This window comes from Jaculus jaculus, chromosome 20 (genome assembly GCF_020740685.1).
Source record: "Jaculus jaculus isolate mJacJac1 chromosome 20, mJacJac1.mat.Y.cur, whole genome shotgun sequence".
Lineage (NCBI taxonomy): Eukaryota > Metazoa > Chordata > Mammalia > Rodentia > Dipodidae > Jaculus > Jaculus jaculus.
Window position 1 is genome coordinate 24,843,469 of NC_059121.1, and position 14,975 is coordinate 24,858,443.

The window sequence follows — 14,975 nt, forward strand, 5'->3', positions numbered from 1 at the left end:
TAACAGGGCTTTCAAACAGTATTCCCACTCATGATAAAGTATATGATTATTTATGTCATTAGATCTTGAACACTTAGTCTGCCCATTATAGTTTTCTGCGTGAGAAAGTCGGAAGTGTGTGGCGAACATTCACGCCCCTTGTGTAAGTCTGAGCGTTCTCTCGAGGGCAAACCGCTGTGCCGTAACTTGAGTAGAAGGTGGATGAGATGAACTCGTGTTTTCTTTTTCTTTCTTTCTTTCTTTCTTTCCTTCTTCCTTCCTCCCTTTCTCTCTCTCTCTCTCTCTTTCTTTCTTTCCTTCTTTCTTTCTTTTTTTTTGTCAAAGAACCATTTCACTTTAAAGAATGAGTGACATAGTACACTTATTCAGATTTGCGTTTTTGACATGTAAGTTTGAGAGATTGAGTAAAACATCAGTGTCAAGGGCAAACAACTGTTGGAGTAAATGGCCAGGGATACAGTTTAAGCATTCAAGGTAAAATTGGCATTTTGAGTGACTTATATTTGCCATGGCACAGCTAAAAATACTTGAAACGTTTTGTGATAAGCTTAATAGTGTTATTAACAAATGTGAAAGTTTGATATTTTGATGGAAAATATGTAAATATTAAGACATCTAAACAGTACTGGAGAAACAGTAGCTTCGAAATGACAGATTACTGATACAAAAAGACCAGTTCCTTATCAAAGAAGGCAAGCATGCATAGGGAGTGATTCTCGACAACACATGTCATCAGGAACTTCAAATTAAAATAGCAGTGAAGGGTCATGAACCCCATAGACACCTCTTAGAATGGTATACATCCAAAACACTTTGAAAGACAGTCAATTTCCTTAAAAACCTAAATATATTGTTACCCTACAAACAAGAAGCTCTATTCAGTATTTACCCAAACTAATTAACTTAAATATTTATTTTTATTTATTTCCTTGTAAGTAGAAAAAGATGGAGAGAAGACAGATAGAGAGAAATAAAATACACACACCAGGCCCTCCAGCTGCTGCAAGTAAACTCCAGATGCACGTGCCCTTTATGCATCTGACTTTACCCGTACTGGAGAATTGAACCTAGGTGGTTTAGGCTTTGCAGGCAGCGCCTTAACTGCTAAGCCATCCCTCCAGTCCTTATATCTGATTTAGGCACGACACTTGGATTTCCTTCAGCAGATAAACAAATAAGTAAACTATGGTTTACTCATGATGGGATATTATTCCATGCCAGAATGCTAAAATCCACATTGTTAACTGAAAGAAGCACCTTAAAAAATGACAGAGTATATAATCCCAAATGCATGTAACATTGTATTAAAGAAAAAAAAAAAAAAAACAGGCTGGGTGTGGTGGTGCACATCTTTAATCCTAGGACTTTAACCCCAGCCCTTGGGAGGCAGAAGTAGGAGGATCGCTGTGAATTTGAGGCCAGTCTGAGACTACATAGTATATTCCAGGTCAGCCTTGGCTAGGGCGAGACCTTACCTTGAGAAAACAGAAAACTAACTCCCCCAACCCCCCAAAAAACTAATGGGGACACACAAAAGTACAAAAGTTATTACATATGTGGGGAAAGACTGAAGGAGCAGAACACACAGTGTTTTGGGACAGTGAAATTATCGTAGGACGTACTCAGTGGTTAATGCATCTCATTATCTGGAAAGACACACCAAGACTACACCTTCAAGAAGATGGTGGGCTTTGGGCTGGAGAGATGGCTTAGCGGTTAAGCACTTACCTGTGAAGCCTAAGGACCCCGGTTCGAGGCTCGGTTCCCCAGGTCCCATGTTAGCCAGATGCACAAGGGGGCGCATGCGTCTGGAGTTCGTTTGCAGAGGCTGGAAGCCCTGGCGCGCCCATTCTCTCTCTCTCCCTCTATCTGTCTTTCTCTCTGTGTCTGTCACTCTCAAATAAATAAATAAATAATAATAAAAAAAGAAGATGGTGGGCTTTGAATGATGATGGCATTTTCATATTTGTTCATTGGTTTCAGGAAATACCCCACTCTGATGTGAGGGACGTTGATAATTGGGGAGCAAGGCTGTGTATCAGGGAGACAGGCCTTATATACTTTCACCTCAGCTGAGTTGTGAACCTAGAGCTGCTCTAAAAATTTAGTCCATGCGCGCCTTTAATCCCAGCACTCAGGAGGCAGAGGTAGGAGGAGCGCCGTGAGTTCGAGGCCACCCTGAGACTACATAATGAATTCCAGGTCAGCCTGGGCTAGAATGAGACCCTACCTTGAAAAAAATGAAACAAACAAACAAACAAACAATAACACAAAACCAAAAAACTTATCTCTAAGCAAAAATCCCATACAAAATGCTAGGTAGGGCATAGAATGTTTGTGTCACTGTGTACAAAATGGTCACTGAATGATTTTAGGAGGTACTATAATGCAACTGAAATTTATGAAACCACCTCTTACTGACTGAGCTTTGCTGTGATGGTGAAATGCAACATTTATAATTGTCCAAATTTCAATAACATTCTTTTCTTTCTTTCTTTCTTTTTCTTTCTTCCCCCCACACCCCCAAGATAGGGTCTCACTCTACCCCAGGCTGACCTGGAATTCACTATATAGTCTCCGGGTGGCCTTGAACTCATGGTGATCATCCCACCTCTGCCTCCTAAGTGCTGGGATTAAAGGCGTGCACCACCACGCCCAGCTTTTATGCTTTTCAATTGTAAGTACAAATTTTGGGTGATGCAGGCTTTGTTCATTTGCTTCAACCAAACCCTATCAGAATAGGTTGGAGGTAGATTGGAGAATCTATTTATCCTTAACTGAGACCCATTAAAGAAGCTTGAACAATGGAATTAATGCCATTGTATTTTTTTTTCAGAAAGGTATATTTATTTTTGGTATTTAGGCTGTATCTAAATCTCTGTATTACCATCTGAAATGAAATTGTAGATTATTTTAACATCTAATTTTTATTGGCAATTAATATAATTGATATGGAACAAATAACTTTAGAGTTATCAGTAATTACTAAGAATAGGAAAGTTTCCTGAGACTAAAAATTTTCTAGGGCTAGAATGAGATGGTTTGGCCATTAATGCACTTGCCTGTGAAGCCTAAGGACTCAGGTTCGATTCCCCAGTACTCACATAAGCCAGGTACACAGGTGGAGCATGTGTCTGGGGTTCATTTGCAGTGGCTGGAGGCCCTGGTGTGCTTTTCTCTATTTGCTTCTCTCTCTCTGTCTCTCTCTCTCTCAAATAAATAAATAAATAAAATATTAAAAAAAAACCATTTTCTAACTCATGAACTTCAAAATCAGCAATGTGCCTCTTGGGTTAGTAAAATTTCTTCAGTACACTTCCCATATTTAATAATACTCATTGACTTTGGTGTTTTGAAAGTCTAGAAGTTTTATAATATGAGGTGTCTAATTTAATAACACCAAGTTTTATATACTAATTATTTCCCTAGCTGCCTAAAACAAGGTCAGCTCGCCTGAATGGCAGCATTTAATGCTCATTTGTTTTGCCAAAAAGATGTGTACTCTTAAAAATCACGAGCTTCAAGGACAGACCTTTTGGAAAAGCATATATCACCAGTCTTTCAGGGCGATGATTGCCTTTTACAGAGCTTACTAATCATATTGTGAAACCAAAAAGCTCTTATTGCAAATTCAATCTATAGGTCTATTTTTTTTTCAGTTTAACTCAGAAATTATATCTAACCACTAGACTTTAAGATCCTATGATAGACTTTTACATGAAGAAAATTTAAAAGAAATTTATTGTAAATAAATACAAATGGAGCCTGGCATGGTGGTGCATGCCTTTAATCCCAGCACTCAGGAGGCAGAGGTAGGAGGATCATCATGAATTCGAGGCCATCCTGAGACTATATAGTAAATTCCAGATCAGCCTGAACTGGAGTGAGACCCTACCTTGAGAAACCCAAATATATTTAAAAAAATACAAATGGTTCCTTACCATGTAAGCACACAGTGTATGACATTTGAATTTGAGTTATAAAATTATGTTTCTATCTTAAATATAATATGGAAGTAACAAAACATGGTTCACATTATGTTATTGGACTTACTGACTTCATCCTGAATACATTTGAGAATATGTTGAAAACAACTTTGAATTTTCAATATATGCTATACTGAGAGAAATTCTGATTATAAATTATGTGGTACACAACTGTTTACATATGTATATAAGGCACTGTGCGTAAAAAAGTTATACAAAGCCCTATTTTTAATCTGCAGTTTTAAGATGCAAAATACAAATGGAAGTACATTTTTTTTGGCAAAAATGTTGACTAGAATCAGGATGACGTGCCTAACTCATGATACAAAGGAACATGCTGCTTCTGCTCAATTGAGGTGATGTGAATAGAGTTATAAGAACCATCAGGGCACCTCTGCATCTACCTACCAAGTTAAGAACGCATGTCTGTGTATTTTCTGCGGTGAAATATATGAGAAAACACAATGTTGCAGTTTGTACAAAATGCAAACATGATCCCCACAAGTGACTGAAATGTTAATGGAGAGTGTTATCATCTACATTTCATCCCAAAGTACCTCAACCAAAACACACCATGCAATCCACAAGATAATGGACAAAAGATATCACACATTTTTTTGGAGATACCTTGATTTATTATAATCACCTCATATTTGATGGAAAACAACTCTTACATTAAAATTGTCCATTTTAGATTTTCCTTAATTCTCTGAACTTTGCCTTTCCTGAGGAAGCACACAGGCTCCAGAAGTCCCGGGTCAGAGGTCACATTCCTCCTCCCCAGGGGCTTTCACAGCCTCCTATCTTCCTTCCCCTCCCTTCCTCCCTGCCCTCCTACCTCCGGGCCCACGCTCTCTTCCTCCCTCCCTTCCTTTCTCCCTTCCTTGCCCCTCCTTCTTTCCTTTCTCCCTTCTTCCCGCCCTCCTTCCCTCCTCCCCTTTCCTCTCTTTCTTTCCTCTCTTATTTCCTTCCTTTTCCCTCCCTCCCTCCTTCCTTCCCTCCCCTCCTCTCACCCTCCTCCTCTTTCTCCTCCCTCCCTCTCTTCTTCCCTTACTTCTTTCCCCTTTTCTCCTACATTCTACTTTCTTTTTCCACTTACTTTCAGACCTCTGATCTTTTTTCTCTGATGTGACACTACATGAGTATATCAGAGTCGTAATGAAAATAACATTCAGTTCAAAAGCTTTTTCTTTTTTTTTAAAAAATATTTTTTGTTTTGTTTTTATTTATTTATTTGATAACAACAGACAAAGAAGCAAATAGATAGAGAATGGGCGTGCCAGGGCCTCCGGCACTGCAAAGGAACTCCAGATGCGTGCGCCACCTTGTGCATCTGGCTTACATGGGTTCTGGGGAATTGAGCCTCAAACTGGGGTCCTTAGGCTTTATGGGTAAGCGCTTAACCATTAAGCCATCTCCCCAGTCCCTCAAAAGCTTTTTCTAATGATCAAATATATCCCTCCATGGTTGTGTAAATTTAGAGCATCTTTCCATTTTATACTTTTTAATTTTAATTTTATTTATTTGCATGCAGAGACAGACAGAGGAGAGAGACACACACACAGAGAAATGGCATGCCAGGGTTTCCAGCTGTTGCAAACTAACTACAGATGCTAGTTTTACTTAAATTATTATTATTATTATTATTATTTTTGGAGACAGCATGCAAGTGTGGGAGACAAAGAGAGAGAGAGAGGGAGGGAGGGAGCGAGAGAAAGAGAGTTGGCATGCCAGGGCCTCAGCCACTGCAATTGAACACCAGATACTTGGTCACCTACTGAGCATGTGCGACCTTGAGCTTGCCTCCCCTTTGTGTGCCTGGCTAACACAGGCAAGCGTCTTAAGCCCTAAGCCATCTCTCCAGCCTGCAAGCGCTACTGAAATCTCTCCTCACAACCGCCCGTGCAAGCAAGAACATTGAATCCAACAGGCCCAATGCTGCCCATGATAGCAAGTGAAGAAGATACTTACTCGAGCCTCAAGCAGCATTGAGGAGCAAGATGCCGACAGGGTGCTCGGTCTCCCAGTGCACAGTGGGGCAGGTCCACCATCAGAGCATCCGGAAGGCACCGGCATCCTCCTGGGAGGCAGCTTTAAAAAGTCTTAGAACTCCATTCTTGGTGCTGTGAGTACGTGATAGTGAAAATTCCAATATTGAGTCCTGAAACGCAATGGTGGCTACCAGGCCTCGTGGGGCAGAAGGAATAGATGCCATTTCTGGGGCCTTGCTTATGAAAGGTTTCCTTATCTGTTCCTCAGTACGAAGGGGACAGAATTGTAACAACAATCCACCACAGGGGCTAGAGAGATGGCTCAGCCGTTAAAGGCATTAGGTTGCAAAGCCTGGTGGCCTGGGGTTTGATTCCCCAGTACCCACTTAAGGCCAGATGCACAAAGTCATACGTGCATCTGGAGTTTGTTTGTAGCAGCGCTAATCCTTGGCTTGACACATTCTCATTCTCTTTCTCTCTCTTTCTGCTTGCAATAAATAAATAAAATATTTTTGTAGTAAAAAAAGAATCTACCAACTATTTTTCATATTCATTGTTTATCAGTGTATTAAAACAAAATTCACATGATAAAGGTTGGCATGGGATTTCCAACAAAATCCTTTCATTCTTATGAAGATTACTTCTAATCACTGAAGTAGAGCTGCCAGTGCCAGGGTGGTTTTGCCTGAGTCTTTGCATCAGGATTCTGGCACTCAAAATGATTAAGGACAAGTATTTGGTCTTTGAACATCCTGCATCTTTGTCCGAGGATATGTTTACATGAACTCCTCTTTGAAGAATCTCACTTGTTCTGTTCTGTTCAATTTACCTCTGGGAAGCCCTGCTCTAACTGTTAATATCACAGGGTTTATTGTTTTGATAATTTCATGCTTAACACGCAACCATGCAAATGACGGCTCTTCAGATCTGGGAGAAAAAAAAAACAAAACAAAACACCTCAATGGAATCTTAGCTAAATCTGTTTATAGTAGACCCAACAGAACTTCCTTTCACACAACAAAGCATTATTTCCAAGATTTAATTTTGTCATTGCTTTCCGCTTTCTGTAAAGACTGCTTGATACAGAAGGTCACAGTATCAGCAAAATGCAGACAGGTTTTTGCTGAGTGACATAAACCTGTCAGAACGGCGAGCTTTGATGTCCCATTAAGTGATCGATGGAGATTACTGACTTTTGGCTAAATGCTACTCAGCCAGATAAGGTCAATACCTGTTAGTTCATTGGTGGAATAATTAATCAATCAATACAGAACGCTCGAAGTCAGGGAGAATTATTGCCTGGTTTATAACTCTGGCTTTGGTCATAGAAATTATACAAAAAAAAAAAAATCCTTGCAACATTAACCCCCTCTGTGCAGGGCTTATTCAAGCCTGATGCATCCAGGGGAAGGGAGAAAAATTTCCAGTGAGCAGCACGTCTTGTAACCTTGAGTACCTCCCGAAGGAAAAGCTTCTAGCAGGCTGCGGGCATCATTAGTTCCTTCCTTTCACGCCGTCGCACTCTGCTTGTAAAATAATTACATGCAATTTTTCTATTTTACAGTTGGACCACATGACTCCCTGTTCTTTCGCCCAGCATCTCAGCCCTCCCCCAGGCTGCCAGGCTGAAGGCTGGAAGCGCTCACCTTTAAACATCTCAGCCAGAAGCTTTTATGGTGGCTGGTTACGATATTTCCTAAGAGCTGGAAAAAAAAAAAAAATAATAATCCATGTGATTCACAGAGAAAAAAAAAAATCTCTCTCCGCCCCATTTCCTCTGCACCCTGCGTGTTTCCTCCTTAGACATGCAAGGGTGTTTGGGATGTCCAGGCTTGCACCTGTGCTGGGATTTCTTGGAACCTGTGAATGTGGCGCAGTTCACAATACTTCTTGACCACTGGCTGCTTGCTCCTCCTAATTATTTACTGGTTTGGATTCTCTGGGGTGGAAGGTTTTTTTTTTTTTTTTTTTTTTTTTTTTTTTTTGTATAATATTAAAAACTTCATTTTCTTTTGCAACACTGGGGACAATGCTTTCATTCACTTTAACAAACAGTTATGGGATTTTTGTGGCACTCAGGCTTAGAAATATGACAATGGCATGTGTCTCAATGGGTTTGGCCCTCTAAGCAGCGCCTTGGTGTGTTCTGGATCATTTTTACCTCTCTTACTACTTCAGACCTTCCACATCTCTACGGAGCAGGTGAAGCAGAAACACGGCAATACGACTGTTAGAAAGACTACATGTCATACGGCTTGTTCCTCACTGTTTTACAAATAGCTCGGAAACAGAACACAGGATTCCTTGGTTCTCACTTGCTGCTTGTGAAAGTATTGACAATTTCCATGCAGGTGATATAAGTAACACCCAGATACAACATGATGTGAAGTGCTAAGTCATGTGGTGACTTTGTATAAATTTAAATATTATACCATTTATTCATATAAAAGCACCACGAATGGAGTAAGAGTGAATAAAAATGGTGCTCAAATATTACTGAACCCCACAGACATCTGCGCTCTGCTTAGCATTGTGTAAGATCTGCACACTTGTGCCTGCTCACTGGGCTGTGGGCAGATGCCTCAGATCATCCTGTTAATTTAATGGTAAACTCTGCACACTTGTGCCTGCTCTTTGGGCTACGGGCAGGTGCCTCAGGTCATCACATCGATACCAAATGCTGGCAAAGCCATGAGCCTTCTGCTTGATCTAACTGGATGATGATCGTGCACGCTTCAGGGCAGAGGGAGAAGTTGGAATTAGAGTCTCAGGGTCTCCTGCTAGGACAGAGAGAAGTGACTTCAGGCTGTTGAGGGCACATGGGTGGGGTAAAGCATTGGTTTTCTCTAGGTGTTCTGATGGGCAAGGGTCAGGTTAGTCTCAAGATGGCTGGCGTGGGGTTATATTTGGAGCTGTATGTCCTCACTGAGTGTGGCTCACTTGAGAAGTCTTAAATTCCATGCTTGCACTGTGCTTTCGAATGAGTCCCCGGAAAACTATTAGCTGAATGGTGAATTCTGGGGTACAGTGCAATATTGTGGTGCCTAATCTAAACAGCCATGCCTCAGTATGTGTTCCCAGTCATGTGTCCCTCCTTCTCTTCTCATTCCTTGGTGGGTTCAAAGTTTCCTCTCATAAATCAAGTTTCTTTTCTTTTTTTCACATCAAGTCAGTACTGTAATGTGACTCCATGGAATTTTCTCCACACGGCCTTTCAAAATGATAGCTTTCTGCTGGTAGGTTTGGAGTCCCTCTGAAGCCCCACAACACCAGTTATAAAGTCTGAACACCCTAAGCTCACCAGACTGGGTGGTCAAGTGAAGGCACTTTGATTTTTAAAACGCTGCTGAATCTAGCTTTGCTGCCATTCATGCAAGTGAATCCATGGCGAATCCGCAGATCTTCCAGCCTCGTACCCTGAAGATTGGCCTCAGCCAGCACAGAGTAGAAAGATCCTCCAACTGGGTCCTGCTTAAATTTTCTATCTGTTCATTGTCAGCAAATTAAATTACTTGTCATTTGAAGCCACTATGTTTTGGAGTAATTTGTTGCCCAGGGATAGTTAATGGGAGGTGAGCAAAATTGACATTGATAAGGGGATTGAGCAGGGATGGGAAAGGGACCAGGATGATTATGAACAATTCAGTAATGTGAATGAGTTACTACAAGGGTAACTGAGCTGTGATTTCCAGGGTTGTCTGAGGGTCTGGGGAGAGGGATGCAGCTGAGAGCTGACTGTTGTTCCAAGGACTCAGACTTAACACTTATTGCTTACAAGCCTAATGAGCCCTGAGAAAACCTCAGACAGTCGGTGATGGTAGCAAGAAACTGACAGTGGGGCTGGAGATATGGCTTAGTGGTTAAGGCACTTGCTTGCGAAGCCTAAGGGCTGGGGTTCAATTCCCCAGTGCCTGCATAAGTCAGATGCACAAGATGGGGCATGCATTAGTGTTTGTTTGCAGTGGTTAGAGGCCCTGGTATGCCCATTCTCTTTCTCTGTCTGCATCTTTATCTCTCTCTCTCTCAAATAAATAAATAAAATTTTTTTTAAAAAAATAAAAGAAACTGAGGATGTGAGCTGAAGGTGTCCAGGGAATGTGGATGGGATTGACAATCTTTCAGCTCTTGTTCCTTCCACTTAGATCTTCCTGAGCCATCTGAGAGGAGGGATCCTGCTGTGGCTCTGTGGCCATGAATTTTATCATAAATATCTTATAAGAAGAAGAGTAGGAGCTCCCTAATATGCTAAATTAAACATGGTTCCAACAAAAGTCTACTGTAATGAGTCAATCATACTTTTTGACGCCTTGCAAACTAGTCATACATTTAATAGCAACAGTAAGATAAATATTCTTGAAGGTTTTGTGTGGACTTGCATTGCTCATGAAGCCCTGGAGAGATAATCCTGTTGTTATGGGGGGGGGGGGGAATCTTCAAATCCAAGACAGTGTTCTCAGCATCTCTGTTGAGGGAGGATCCCTTTGTGGTTGATGCAGCCCCGAATAATTTTGAATTATGAGTGTAGGTAACAAATGAAGCTCTAGAATGCTGCTTGAAAGTGATATAACAAAGCATCTAATTACATCCCAAATACAATTTAATTTTCAACTAAAATAATCTCTAGAGAGAAAAATAAAATATTCTTAGTGTACACACTAATAGTTTACAAATTTCTATTAAAAGGAAAACATAATTCCCATAATGCGAGTTTACCTCTCATGCTTCATATATTAATAATTACTTTTGATTGAGTCATTTCTGAAACTTCCAACTCCTAAAAATAAAGTTACAAACACTGAAATGGACTTAGCTGTTCACTACCTTTGGTAACTGTACAAGAATGATCTTTTTCTAAAAATATGTTTACTTTTTCTTTATTGAGAGAGAGAGAGAGAGAGAGAGAGAGAGAGAGAGAGAGAGAGAGAGAGAGAGAGAGAAAGAGAAAGAGAAATAGGCAGGGAGAGAGAATGGGCGTACCAGGGCCTCCAGCTGCTGCAAATGAATTCCAGATGCATGATCCTCCTTGTGCATCTGGCTTATATGAGTCCTGGGGAATTGAACCTGTGTCGTCTGGCTTTGCAGGCAAGCACCTTAACCACTAAGCCATTTCTCCAGCCCAAGAACTATCTTGATTACACACTTCTTCTCATAGATTCTCACAGAACTCACAGTTTTATGATACTAAACGGTAGGTGCAAGGTTGTCCATTCAGAGATGAAGTCATATTGATTCTTGTTTTATCAATGGTCCACAGTCAACAGGGGTAATAAAAAAAAATCAGTCTTTCTTACGTGCCTGTTCATCTAAGCAGTAGATGGCAAGTCTTGAAAGGGAGTAAGCATGGATTCTGGTGACTCATCACTGGCCTTCCGCACTGTCCCTAGGGACACAGTTTCTCCATGAATCTAATTTTTTTTGTTGTTGTTTGTTTGTTTCTTCAAGGTAGGGTCTCACTCTAGCCCAGGCTGACCTGGAATTCACTATGTAGTCTCTGGGTGGCCTTGAACTCATGGTGATCCTCTAGCCTCTGCCTCCCAAGCGCTGGGATTAAAGGCATGCGCCACCACACCTGGCTTCTTTATGAATCTTGACACGTCTCTCCCCCTGTCATTTTAGTGCTCCTGTTGGCCCCTCATCTAGGTTTATTACTTCTTACTCATCCTAAACATTCCCTATGGACACCATCTTGTATAAGCAAGCCTGAAGCGTGGCCTGGCATGCCTGACATTTTTGTAATAGCCTTTGTATAACTACAGCTCATTAACATTTCACAAGGTTTTTTTTTGTGTGTGTGCGTGGAGTGATTTGCATTCTTTCAATTTCACTCATTATAGCATACAATGAGATGGTCTCTTGTAAATTACAGAGCTGTGCAAACATCACAACTATCCGGCTTACAGCATTTCCACCATGTCCTATTATCCATGAATTTCCTACTCGTCTCAGATTGATCTCTTTCTGCTTTGATACACTTGTCTCATTCTCTGCATTTCACATGAACAAGCACACATGATATGCAAGGCCTTTGTACTGGGCTTTTCAGTAGCATTGTTTGACAGTCGTTTGTATTGCATCATGCATCAGTTGCATGGTCCTTTTCGACTTGTGTGCGTAACATCCCCTTGCATGAACGTACCACACTTTTCTTGCTCACTTGGGTCTGCGTCTTTCAGACACCCTGATATGAACAACGCTGCTATGAACATTCATGTCTCACCTTTGGGTGGATGTGTGCTGTTACTTGCCATGCCTAGATACATCAGAGTACTATTTATCATCTGTGGGGTAATTTTATGTGCATGTCTTTGAGAAATTATCAAACTATTTTGCAAAGTGGCTATAACATTTTACATTCATACGAGTAATGCACAAGGGCCCTGGCTTCTGTGCATCTTTGATATGTTGTTACTTGTCTTTTTGTTTTTGTTCTTGTTGTTTCTTTTCTTTTCTTTTTTTTTTTTTTTTTTTTTTTTTGGTTTTTTGAGGTAGGGTCTCACTCTGGTCCAGGCTGACCTGGAATTAACTCTGTAGTCTCAGGGTGGCCTTGAACTCACGGCAATCCTCCTACCTCTGCCTCCTGAGTGCTGGGATGAAAGGCATGCGCCACCACGCCTGGCAGTGTTGCTGTTTCTACTGATTGTGTGCATAGCACTTCCTTCAGGTCTCAGTATTCATCCCTAATAACTACTGCTGAACCTTAAGTTTATGTTTGTATCTGCCATATTGTATGGTAAAATATGCTTATCTTTTGACCATTTTCAATACTATATTTATTTATTTTAGAGAGAGAGGAAGATGGAAAGAGAGAGAATGGTTATGCCAATTCCTCTAGCCACTGCAAATGAACTCCAGACACATGCACCACCATGTGCGTCTGGCTTACCTGGGTACTGAGGAGTTAAACTTGGGTCCTCAGGCTTTGCAGTCAAGTACCTCAACTGTTGAGCCATCCCTCCTGCCCTTGGCCATCTTTTAGTTCAGTTGTTGATGTTCCTATTGAAGAATTGTCAATATGTCTACCAGACAAGTGTTTAGAAAATGTGTTCTTGGGCTGGGGAGATAGCTCAGTGAAGAAAGTGCTGGCTTGCAAGCCTGGTGGCCTGACATCAGCACCTCAGCACACATATGAAGTCTGGTACAAAATGACGTGCATGTCTATCATCCTAATATTGCTATGACCTTGGTAGTTGGAACCAGGAGAGAATTCAGAAGCTTGCAAGCCAGTTAGGCTTGTGTATAACACAGTGGCAAAAATGATAAAAGAAATAGTGTCTCATAAAAGAAGGTAGAAGGAGAAGACAAACACCTCAAGGTCCTTTTGCCTCTATACATGCACTGTGGCATACACACAATAATAATAATAATAAAATAATAATAATAAAATAATAATAAGGAAAAATGAAATACATCCCTAGTTTATAGATTGCTTTTGTGTCTTCTTTTGGTTGTCTTTTCATTTTTAAATTTTTTTTTGTTTTTTTTTATGTTTATTTATTTATTTGAAAGTGACAGACAGAGAAAGAGGCAGAGTGAGAGAGAGAGAGAATGGGCATGCCAGGGCCTCCAGCCACTGCAAACGAACTCCAGATGCATGTGCCCCCTTGTGCATCTGGCTAACGTGGGTCCTGGAGAATTGAGCCTCGAACTGGAGTCCTTAGGCTTCACAGGCAAGCGATTAACTGCTAAGCCATCTCTCTAGCCCTTGGTTGTCTTTTAAAATTTCTTTCTCTTTCTTTCTTCCTTCCTTCCTTCCTTCCTTCCTTCCTTCCTTCCTTCCTTCCTTCCTTCCTTCCTTTCTTTCTTTCTTTCTTTCTTTCTTTCTTTCTTTCTTTCTTTCTTTCTCTCTTATTTACTTTCTTTCCATTTCTTTTCTTTTCTTTTTTTCTAGGTAGGGTTTTACTATAGCCCACAGGCTGACCTGGAATTTACAATGGAGTCTCAGGGTGGTCTCGAACTCAGAGCACTCCTCCTACCTCTGCCTCCAGAGTGTTGGGATTAAAGATGTGTGCCACTATGCCTGACTTTTGGTGTCTTTTGAAGGACTAAAGTTCAACCACTTTGTTTAAAGAGACTGCTTTGTAACTCAATCTTTCCCATGGTCTCTGAAGGCATAACTGGGTATACTCACTCGATAGGCCTGCTTACTTGCATAATGATCCCTAAGATTTTCTGAGAAACTTGGGCTTAGTTAGCACTATTTTACAATATTTGAAAGGATCAGCCCTTTAAACTGCCCCAGGAGACTTGGAAGACGATACTATTAAAATGGAAGTTTTGAAATATGAATTAGTCCCGAGGTCACGGGGACTCAGTGATAGCACTAAGATCCCAAGCTGAGCACTCTGACCTTGAAGCCCAGATTCCGTAATCTGTGCATTTCCCTTGGGATTCAGAACAGGGTAATTAAGCATGATTTATCACTTATTTAATAGTAACCTTAAAATACTATTGTGGAGTCATTGGACACAAAGGGGGAAAAGCATATATTTTAAGCTTTTTGGGAGAAAGAACCAGAAGTTAACACTAAACTTAATCTGATAAGCAAGAACAGAAGCCTGTTCCAGGAGCAGGATTTCAGCTCTCAGGACATTTTCACTTTCAAGGAAATAACAATGTGAAACATTGACTCAAAGGCCTGCTTTGATGTGACATAAAAGCAGAAGGTGCTGGTGGAGGAGAGGGAGAAAGGGCGGGAGATTGGAGTGAGCAGTGGGGAAGAGGACTCAGTATGGAACAAAGTAGGTGTCAGCCTTAGCGAAATACAGTACTTGTATGCTAGCTGAAAAAACTAATAAATATAAAATGCTATAATCATATTGAAAAGCAATAACCTTTGGAGAGCAATCATTGTGAACCCAAGATGCTGGACTAGATATCACAAAAGTCTCGTGAAATCCCTGCCCCACTATATGGTTGGAAAAAAAATATATATATAACAGGTTTTCTTGAAAGTAAGTCATGTGTCAAAACTAGCAATATAAAATATGACTAATGAAAT